The sequence below is a fragment of the Arachis duranensis genome, chromosome 4 (assembly GCF_000817695.3).
Source record: "Arachis duranensis cultivar V14167 chromosome 4, aradu.V14167.gnm2.J7QH, whole genome shotgun sequence".
Taxonomy (NCBI): Eukaryota; Viridiplantae; Streptophyta; class Magnoliopsida; order Fabales; family Fabaceae; genus Arachis; species Arachis duranensis.
Window position 1 is genome coordinate 20,732,402 of NC_029775.3, and position 11,400 is coordinate 20,743,801.

Genomic DNA, 11,400 nt, shown 5'->3' on the forward strand with positions numbered 1-11,400 from the left:
ATATACTAAAAACAATGCCAAAAAGCGTATAAATTATCCGCTCATCACAACACCAAACTTAGATTGTTGCTTGTCCCCAAGCAACTGAAAAAAAATAGGATAAAAAGAAGAGAATATACAATGAATCCCAAAGTATCAATGAAACTTAGTCCTAATTAGATGAGCGGGGCTTGTAGCTTTTTGCTTCTGAATAGTTTTGGCATCTCACTTTTTCCTTTGAAATTCAGAATGATTGGCATCTACAAGAACTTAGAATTTTAGATAGTGTTGTTGATTCTCCTAGTTCAGTACGTTGATTCTTGAACACAGCTACTTTATGAGTCTTGGCCGTGGCCCTAAGCACTTTGTTTTCCAATATTACCACCGGATACATAAATGCCACAGACACATAACTGGGTAAACCTTTTCAGATTGTGACTCAGCTTTGCTAAAGTCCCCAGTTAGAGGTGTCCAGAGTTCTTAAGCACACTCTTTTTCTTTGGATCACGACTTTAACCACTCAGTCTCAAGTTTTTCACTTGGACCTGCATGCCACAAGCACATGGTTAGGGACAGCTTGATTTAGCTGCTTAGGCCTGGATTTTATTTCCTTGGACCCTCCTATCCATTAATGCTCAAAGCCTCGGATCCTTTTTATCCTTGCCTTTTGGTTTTAAGGGCTCTTGGCTTTTTTTGCTTGCTTTTTTTTCCTTTTCTTTTCTCCCCCCTTTTTTTTTGCCATATATTTTTTTCTTTTTTTCACTGCTTTTCCTTGCTTCAAGAATCAATTTCATGATTTTTTTCAAATTATCAATAACATTTCTCTTTGTTCATCATTCTTTCAAGAGCCAACAACTTTAACATTCATAAACAACAAGATAAAAAAATATGCACTGTTCAAGCATTCATTCAGAAAACAAAAAGTATTGCCACCACATCAAAACAATTAAACTAGTTTCAAGATAAAATTTGAAATCCAAGTACTTCTTGTTCTTTTGTAATTAAGCACATTTTTCATTTAAGAGAGGTGAATGATTCATAGAATTATTCATAGCTTTAAGGCATAGACACTAGACACTAATGATCATGTAGTGAAGACACAAACATAGATAGTACATACAGCATAAAAATCAAAAATAGAAAAATAAATAGACAAGGAGATTAAGGAATTAGTCCACCTTAGTGAGGGTGGCGTCTTCCTCCTCTTGAAGGTCCAATGGTGCTCTTGTGCTCCTCTATGGCTCTTCCTTGCCTTTGTTGCTTCATCCCTAGTGATTTTGGTGCTCCTATCCTTAGTTGCTCCCAATAGTTGTGTGGAGGAAAATGTATCTCCTGAGGTATCTCAAGGATTTCTTGATGAGGGAATTCCTCATGCTCTTGTTGAGGTCCCTGAGTGGGCTCTCGTGATGTGCAGTCAAGTGCTCTACTACTGAGCTATGGACCCTTGAGATGAATCTCTCCATCTCCCATGACTTGGAGGTGGAAGCTTTTGTCTTCCCTTTCCTCTTTCTAGAGGTTTCTCTGGCCTTAGAATGTATTTCGGCCAAGGGGAGGGGAAGATGTGTATGATGTGTAAAAATGAAGGAGTGAAGAAGGGTATTTAGGGAAGAGATATGGAGGTGATTGGTGAATGGTATTTGGGGATGAATGTTGTAGAAAGGTGTGAAGAGGAGAGAGAGTGAGTTGAGAATGGTGGGATCCTGTGGGGTCCACAGATCCTGAAGGGCCAAGGAATTCTTTATCCCTGCTCCAATTGGGCGTTCACAACGCCTTAGAGTGCAATTCTGGCATTTAAACGCCAGTTTGCTGCCCTGTTCTGGCATTTAAACGCCAGTCTGGTGCCTTGTTCTAGCATTTAAACACCCAGAAAGGTGCCAGATTGGGCGTTTAAACGCCCATTTTGCTACCCTTATTGGCATTTAAACGCCAGTAAGTCCCTTCTCCAGGGTGTGCTATTTTCAATGCTGTTTTTGAAATTTTTTTCTTTATTTTTCTCTTTGTGACTTCACATGATCATCAACCTAAAAGAAAACAAAATAGTATAGATAAAATTAAAATAAAATTGGGTTGCCTCCCAATAAGCGCTTCTTTAATGTCAATAGCTTGACAGTGAGCTCTCATGGAGCCTCACAGATGATCAGAGTATGGTTGAGATCTCTCAACACCAAATTTAGGGTTTAGCTGTGGCCTCCCCATACCAAACTTAGAGTTTGAATGTGGGGGTTCTGTTTGACTCTATATTGGGAGAAGCTCTTCATTCTTACTCTCCATGGTAACAGATGGAGAACCTTAAGTCTTTACTACAAGGCATTCTTCATTCACATGAAGGATCAACTCTCCTCTGTCAACATCAATCATAGCTCTTGCTGTGGCTAGGAAGGGTCTTCCAAGGATGATGGATTCATCCTCATCCCTCCTAGTGTCTAGGATTATGAAATCAGCAGGGAAGTAAAGGCCTTCAACCTTCATTAGCACGTCCTCTACTAGTCCATAAGCCTTTTTCATAGATTTATCTGCCATCTCCAATGAGAATTTGGCAGCCTGTACCTCATAGATTCCTAGTCTCTCTATTACAGAGAGTGGCATCATGTTTATCCCTGACCCCAAGTCACACAGAGCTTTTTCAAAGGTCATGGTGCCTATGGTACATGGTATTAAGAATTTACTAGGATCCTGTTTCTTTTGAGGTAAATTTTACTAAACCAATGTATTCAGTTCATTGGTGAGCAAGGGGGCTCTTCCTCCCAAGTCTCATTACTAAATAGCTTAGCATTCAGCTTCATGATTGCTCCTAAATATTGGGCAACTTGCCCTTCAACAATGTCTTCATCCTCTTCAGAAGATGAATAGTCATCAGAGCTCATGAATGGTAAAAGGAGATCCATGGGAATCTCTGTGGTCTCTGTATGAGCCTCAGATTTCTTTGGTTCCTTATTAGGGTATTCCGTACTGACCATTGGACGTCCCTTGAGGTCTTCCTCATTGGGATTCGCATCCTCCTCATCCTCTAAGGTTTCGGCCATGTTGATTATATCAATAGCCTTGCACTCTCCTTTGGGATTCTCTTCTGTATTGCTTGGGAGAGTGTTAGGAGGAGTTTCAGTAACCCTTTTACTCAGCTGGCCCACTTGTGCCTCCAAATTTCTATTAGAAGATCTTGTTTCAGTCATGAAACTAAGAGTGGCCTTAGATAGATCAGAGACTATGTTTGCTAAGCCAGAAGGATTCTGCTCAGAATGCTCTGTCTGTTGCTGAGATGATGATGGGAAAGGTTTGCTATTGCTAAACCTGTTTTTTCCATCATTGTTATTATTGAAGCCTTGCTTCTGTTGATCCTTCCATAAAAAATTTGGATGATTTTTCCATGAAGGATTATAGGTGTTTCCAAAGGCTTCACCTATGTAATTCACCTCTGCCATTGCAGGGTTCTCAGGATCATAAGCTTCTTCTTCAGAAGATGCTTCTTTAGTACTGTTGGATGCATTTTGCAATCCATTCAGACTCTGAGAGATCATATTGACTTGTTGGGTCAATATTTTGTTCTGAGCCAGTATGGCATTTAGAGCATCAATTTCAAGAACTCATCTCTTTTGAGGCATCCCATTACTCATAGGATTCCTTTCGGAAGTATACATGAACTGGTTATTTGCAATCATTTCAATAAGTTCCTGAGCTTCTACAGGCGTTTTCTTTAGGTGAATGGATCCACCTGCAGAGTGGTCCAGTGAAATCTTAGAAAATTCAGACAGACCATCATAGAATATATCTAATGTGGTCCATTCTGAAAGCATGTCAGAAAGACACTTTTTGGTTAGTTGCTTGTATCTTTCACAAGCTTCATAGAGGGACTCACCTTCTTTCTGTTTGAAGGTTTGAACATCCATTCTAAGCTTACTCAACTTTTGAGGAGGAAAGAACTTGGCTAAGAAAGCCGTGACCAGCTTATCCCAAGAGTCCAGGCTATCTCAAGGTTGTGAGTCCAACCATGTTCTAGCTCAGTCTCTTACAGCAAAAGGGAAAATCGTAAGCTTGTAGACTTCAGGATCAACTCCATTGGTCTTAATAGTATCACAGATCTCCAAGAACTCAGTTAAGAACTGATAAGGGTCTTCTGATGGAAGTCTATGAAACTTGCAGTTCTGTTACAGTAGAGAAACTAATTGAGGCTTTAGCTCAAAATTGTTTGCTCTTATGGCAGGGATTGAGATGCTTCTTCCATAGAAATTGGAAGTTGGTGTAGTAAAATTACCAAGCATCTTTCTTGCATTATTGTTTGGTTCAGCCATAATTGTTTCTTTTGCTGCTTCCTTTTCGAAAATTTCAGTGAGGTCCTCTTCAGAGTTTTGTGCTTTAGCTGTTCTTAGCTTCCTCTTCAGAATCCTTTCAGGTTCAGGATCAACTTCAACAAGTATGCCTTTATCTTTGTTCCAGCTCATATGAAAGAAAAGAAAACAAAGAAAATATGGAATCCTCTATGTCATAGTATAGAGATTCCTTGAGCTGTCAGAGGAAAATAAGAATGGAAGAAGGAGGTAAGAGTTCGAACACACAAAGAGAGATGGAGTTTGAATTGACAATGGGGGAGGAATGTTAGTGCTTAACTAGAAAAAGATAAGAGATGGGGAAGAATTTTCGAAAATAAAAAGAATAAAATTTAAAATAAATTTTTGAAAAAATGGTTGTGGTCTTGAAAAAGATAAGAAATAGTAAAACAAATAAAAGGTCAATTAGTTAGTTGAAAAAAGATTTGAAAATCAATTTTGAAAAGATAAGAAGTTTAGAAAAGATTTTTGAAATCAAAATTTTTAAAAAAAGATATGATTTGAAAAAGATATGATTAAAAAGATATGATTGAAATTTATTTTGAAAAAGATTCGAAAATAAAATTTTAAAAAGATTTGATTTTTTTTTGAAAAGATATGTTTTAAAAGATATGATTTTGAAAAAGATATAATTGAAAATATTTTATTTGAAAAAGATTTGATTTGAAAACAAAATTTCTCTCCTTGTATCATCCTGGCGTTAAACGCCCTGGAGCTGCATGTTTTGGGCGTTTAACGCCCAATTGCTGCATGGTTTGGGTGTTTAAACGCCCAGCCAGGTACCCTGGCTGGCGTTTAAACGCCAGTTTTCCTTCCTTACTGGGCGTTTAAACGCCCAACCAGGTACCCTGGCTGGCGTTTAAATGTCAGTTTTCCTTCTTCACTGGGCGTTTTGAACGCCCAGCTTTTTCTCTGTAAATCCTCTGCTTTATGTTCTTGGATCTTCATTTTGCTATATCCTTTATTCAAGAAGATATATTTTCAATTTTGAAAAACAACAAAATGAGTCAAAACATATAATTCTTGGATCAAAACACAAGATATATGCAAGAACATTATGAATGTCAAGTTGAACACCAAGAACAATCTCGAAGATCAAGATGAACATCAAGAACTCAATTTTCTTAATGAAAAAAACATGGAGGACACCAAACTTAGAACTTTCTCATGTTTAGGTCATATAAATGCAAGAATGCATATGTAGAATATCATGCAGTGCAAATCAATAAATCATGAAGATCAAACAAAGCAATTCATCAAGAACAGCTTGAAGATCATCAAGAACACAATGCATGTGTTTCAAAAATTGCAAGACAATTAAAATCATGCAATTAACACCAAACTTAAAATTTGGCACTAGATTCATACAAGAATCATGAAATATTTTTGGGTTTTTATGATTTTATGAAATTTTTTTGGTTTTTCGAAAATATTTTTTTTAGAAAAATAAAAAAGAAGAAAATTTTTGAAATATTTTTGAAAACTTTTTTTTTGAAAAGAAAATAAAAATTACCTAATCTGAGCAACAAGATGAACCGTCAGTTGTCCAAACTCGATCAATACCCGGCAACGGCGCCAAAAACTTGGTGCATGAAATTGTGATACACAATGGCGCCAATAACTTGGTCGCACAATTGTAATCTCACTCTTTTTCACAACTTCACACAACTACCAGCAAGTGCACTGGGTCGTCCAAGTAATAAACCTTACGTGAGTAAGGGTCGATCCCACGGAGATTGTCGGCTTGAAGCAAGCTATGGTCACATTGTAAATCTCAGTCAGACGGATTCAAATGGTTATGGAGTTTTAATAAATAAAAAGATAAATAAAACATAATGTAAAGATAGAGATACTTATGTAGTTCATTGGTGAGAATTTCAGATAAGTGTATGGAGATGCTTTTTCCTTTTGAATCTCTGCTTTCCTACTGCCTTCATCCAATTCTTCTTACTCGCTTCCATGGCAAGCTGTATGTTGGCTTTCACCGGTGTCAATGGCTACCTCCCGTCCTCTCAGTGAAAAAGGTCCTCTACCGTTTCCCGCATGACTAATCAGTTGTTGGTTCTCGATCATGTAGGAATAGGATTTACTATCATTTTGCATCTGTCACCATGCCCTACAGTCGCGAGTTTGAAGCTCGTCACAGTCATCCCATCCCAGATCCTACTTGGAATACCACAGACAAAATTTAGACTTTCCGGATCTCAAGATTGCTGCCAATGGATTCTAGCTTATACCACGAAGACTCTGATCTCAAGGAATTGAAGGCTCTGTTGTCAGGGAGGCAATCAAACGCATGGACTAGGAATCCAAGAGATACACACTCTAGCTTTCGCAGGTAGAATGGAAGTGTTTGTCAGGCACGCGTTCATAAGTGAGAATAGTGATGAGTGTCACGGATCATCACATTCATCAGGTTGAAGTGTGAATGAATATCTTAGTCCTACAAGTGATATCAGAGTTGATGGTTAATTGGTCTAGTGATAAAATCCTTTAGAAATTGAGCGAAGCGAGAGACTATTAATTTTTTATTAATATGAATCTTTTCTAATAGAAAATTCTTCAACCCATTTATAGTGAAGGAGTGTTAGAAGCAATCGGTGAATTAGGAATTTTTTTGTATGCTTATGTGAATAGAAGATTTTCTTTGTTATGCTTGGATGAATAAGAGACTCATGTATTTAACGATATTTATAGTATTTAGTTTTGATACCTAAAAATATTTGTTGAGACAATGACCTACATAATCTTAATGACCTACTATTTATTATTTATAAAAATATAAATATATAATTTTTTTCTAAACATATTACTTAACCAATAAAACATTAATATTTAATTAATCTATATCTAGTTTAATTAATTTGTATCTATTTTATAGGAAACAAACACCGAACTCAAATAAATTTAATGCTAAAAGTTTACATTTTTTATCGGTTTCAAAATTTTCATGTTTTATTCTTGTTTGTTTATGGCTTTCTAAAATTAATTTTTTGAACCATTGGCCATAATTGTTTAGTGTTTTTTCCTCTTCATATCTAATATTATTTTTTTAATTGAAGTCAGATTTCTATTTTTGCAAAGACCTTGCATAAGAGTACTGATTAGAAAATATATATTTATCAATAATGTCAACTAGTAACAAAGAAGCTTCCTCAAATTGTAAACAACATTATTAGCAATCAATCTCCTTTCCACCATTACATCACAGAGCCTTAGTGCCTCTTTTAAACTTTTCCACCTAGCATACTCATCTATCAAAGTAGCATATGTCCGAACACTCAACTCTATACTTATCTTGACCATTTTACGAAGCATTTATTCTTCAAATAATAATTTTTCATTCTTACAAAACCCGTTGATTATGCAGTTGTAAGGAATAGAATTAGGTCAACTCGTGGTCATCTTTTTTAAAAGTTTCAAATAAAAACCCAAGTTGCCAATTTTAAACCCCGCATCTATAATTATGTTAAACGACACTACATCGAAAAAAATTTCACCGTTATAATCCTATATAACATTGGAATAGCTTCCACTAGTCGGCATTCGTTACATAGAGTATAGATAGCCAAATTAAAAGTATTCACATTTTTCATGTAACAATAGAACCCATTCATCTATACAAATTCCAAAACCTATCGATTTCATTCAATTGCAACAAGTGATTTAGAAAATTATTTCAAGCATGAATAGTAATGAAATAACCACAGTTCCTTAAAATATAAAATATAGATAACATCATAAATACCTTCAGTAGCCCCAACCTGAGTACAAGTCCTCACCAATGCATCAAAAGCCACAATACTAGAGCAACATCTTCGATAACTCTATCAATACTTCCAACAACACCAATGGGGGAGTGTCCTCTTCAAAAATCAAGTTTCTCATAAGAAACAAGGCCTCATCATATCTTCTTGACATCAGCAGCACATGAACCAAAGTGCAATAAGAATCAAATGAGTGAGGGAACAACCCTCCAACCCCATTATAAAAATCTAAAGCTAACTATAGCGAGTTCTGAAACTCGCAAACAACTCAGCTCACCAAGGAGCTGGTCACCTTAGGGGATTGTCGCTCCAACACACTCCATCTCTTTTACTTCAAGTTAACACAAATAGAACTAAAAACAATATCGCCAGATATTGGGTTTAAGAAACGCTTACCAGGATGAAAAGCTCGAGCCAAAGGGTTACAACTTTTGGATGAAAAGAAACTCAAAAGCATACCACTTTATCGAATAGCCAGCCAAATACTATGCACACTTTCTATTAAAATAATTATAAAAACTTTTATAGAGAAAATACATAATGGATGAAACTAAGGAATATAAGAATACAAAATAGGAAAAAAAAATTAAAAGTTCAAATTTTAGCTGAAGAATTACATTGAGAAGCTCTTTTGCCGCAAAAGTGTGAGCTTTTTTATTTCTTTTGGTCAAAGAAATGGGCTGAGCACACCCACTAGATTGGAAATAGTCCAGACAAAAGAAGACGCTACGCGGAAGAGAATCAGTGGAGGCCGTCAGAGGTGGCCAGTGCGGTGGAGGAATGCAGTACCCCGAACCAAGCTACAAGCGATGGCAGAAAGCATCAAATGAGAGAACCCATAAGTCCATAACAATTTCAGAACAACATTTCATTTTTTGGGGCATAGGCTTAAGTCCTACAAAGACCTATCCTATCCAATATTCTAGATCCTTCCAACTCCACCCGTCCGTGAATCAATGCCAACCTATCCAAAACAAAAGTTACTCCTCTCCCTCGGTACAATCATTTGAAAAAATGGATCTCCATGGCCACCCAAGGATGTTGCAACTATCATGAATGCTCACATCTCTCTTCTTATTTCCTTCTTTTGCGAACAACAAAACTATTAACATATTACATGGGTCCTCTGAATTTTATTCTGCAAACAACGTTGTTGACTCGAGTCTAGAGTTTTTCCTTTTATTTGGCCTTGAACAGTGAAGATTATAAATCGATCCTAATAAGAGGTTAATTCAATATTCTTCATGAGAAGTGTTTGGTAGATTTACACATTACACTTTATCCCTGTCCAAAAAATTTTTTTACATTTTACAGTTACATTTATTCATCTGTTTATGTGTTTTAACCAATAACTATAACAAAAAAATGAGAAAATAGTATATGCTTGTGGAGTAGTGTTAGAAAGTAGAATACATTATCGAGGGTGACAATGGGTACGAATGAGGGAGGTGGTGGCAACAGAAATTCCTTGAAGAAGGCACTGAGTATGTGTGTTGAAAGATTTTGATTAAATTAATTTTTTCCCTCAATCCTTACTTATTTATTAGTTGAAAAAGTTGTTGTTCTAACAAAATTTTAAAAATTTGAATTTAAAATTATTTGATTATAGAAAAATGTTATTCTAACAATTTATATATTACCGGTGTCTTTTTTTATTAATTTTATTAAATTAAGTTTGTATTTTTATTATTCATTAAAATATTATTCTAATAATTTATACATTATTTGGTATTTTTTCCTCTTCATATCTAATACTAACTTTCTAATTGAGAGTTTGCCAGTAAAATTTTACAATATTAAACTCCGTACAAATGATATCAAGGTCGATGATTAATTGATCAAGAGCTCCTCCCCAAAGTATCTTTACAAATGGTATCAGAACAGTGATAAAATTCTTTAAAAACAAAGAGAAGCGAGAGACTAGTAATTTTTTATTAATATGAATTTTTTTAATAGAAAATTCTTCAACCCATCTTTGGTGAAGGAGTGTTAGAAGTAATACATTAATAGAATTTTTTTTCTTGGTATGCTTGTGTGAATAGAAAGTTTTCTTTGCTATGTTTATGTGAATAGGAAACTCAAGTATTTAGCATATTTATAGTCACCATAAATGGGATAAAAGATTTTTTTATTAAAAAATTCATATTAATAAAAAAATTACTAGTCACTCCCTTATGTTATTTTAACAATTTGTATATTATCGGTGTCTTTTTTTATAAATTTTTTAAAATAATTTTTTGCATTTTTTATTATTGATTAAAATATTATTCTAACAATTTATATATTATTTGGTGATTCTTCCTCTTCATATCTGATATTATTATTCTAATTGGGAGTTTTTCAATAAAATTTTACACTATTAAATCCCTTACATCAGAGTCGATGATAAATTGGTCAAGAACTCCTTCACAAGGTGTCCCTACAAGTAGTATCAAGAGTGAGCTTTTTTATTTCTTTTGGTCAACGAAATGGGTTGAGCACACCCACTACACTGAAAATAGTCCAGACGAAAGAAGACACTACGCGGAAGAGAATCGGTGGAGGCCGTCACAGGTGGCCAATGCGGTGGAGAAATGCAGTACCCCGAACCAAGCTGCAGGCGATGGCAAAAAGCATCAAATGAGAGAACTCATAAGTCCATAACAATTTCAGAACAACATTTCATTTTTTTGGGTCGTGGGCTTAAGTCCTACAAAGACCTAACCCATCTAACATTCTGGATCCTTCAAACTGCACCCGTCCGTGAATCAATGCCAACCTATCCAAAACAAAAGTTACTCCTTGGTGCGCGAAATTGTGAACATTACTTTTTCACAACTCTCATAATCCCCGGTAATGGCTCCAAAAACGTGGTAGCTCAATCCCATGGCATTACACAACTTCGCACAACTAACCAGCAAGTGCACTGGGTCGTCCAAGTAATAAACCTTACGTGAGTAAGGGTCGATCCCACGGAGATTGTTAGTATTGAAGCAAGCTATGGTCATCTTGTAAATCTTAGTCAGGCAAACTCAAATGATAATGGTGATGAACGAAAATAACACAAGATAAAGATAGAGATACTTATGTAATTCATTGGTAGGAACTTCAGATAAGCGTATGAAGATGCCTTCCCTTCCGTCTCTCTGCTTTCCTACTGCTTTCATCCAATTCTTCTTACTCCTTTCCATGGCAAGCTCGTATAGGGTTTCACTGTTGTCAGCAGCTACCTCCCATCCTCGCAGTGAAAACTAATGCTCATACACTCTGTCACAGTGCGGCTAATCACCGGTTTGGTTCCCTCCCCTACCAGAATAGAATCACTCTTTTGCGTCTGTCACTAACGCCCAGTA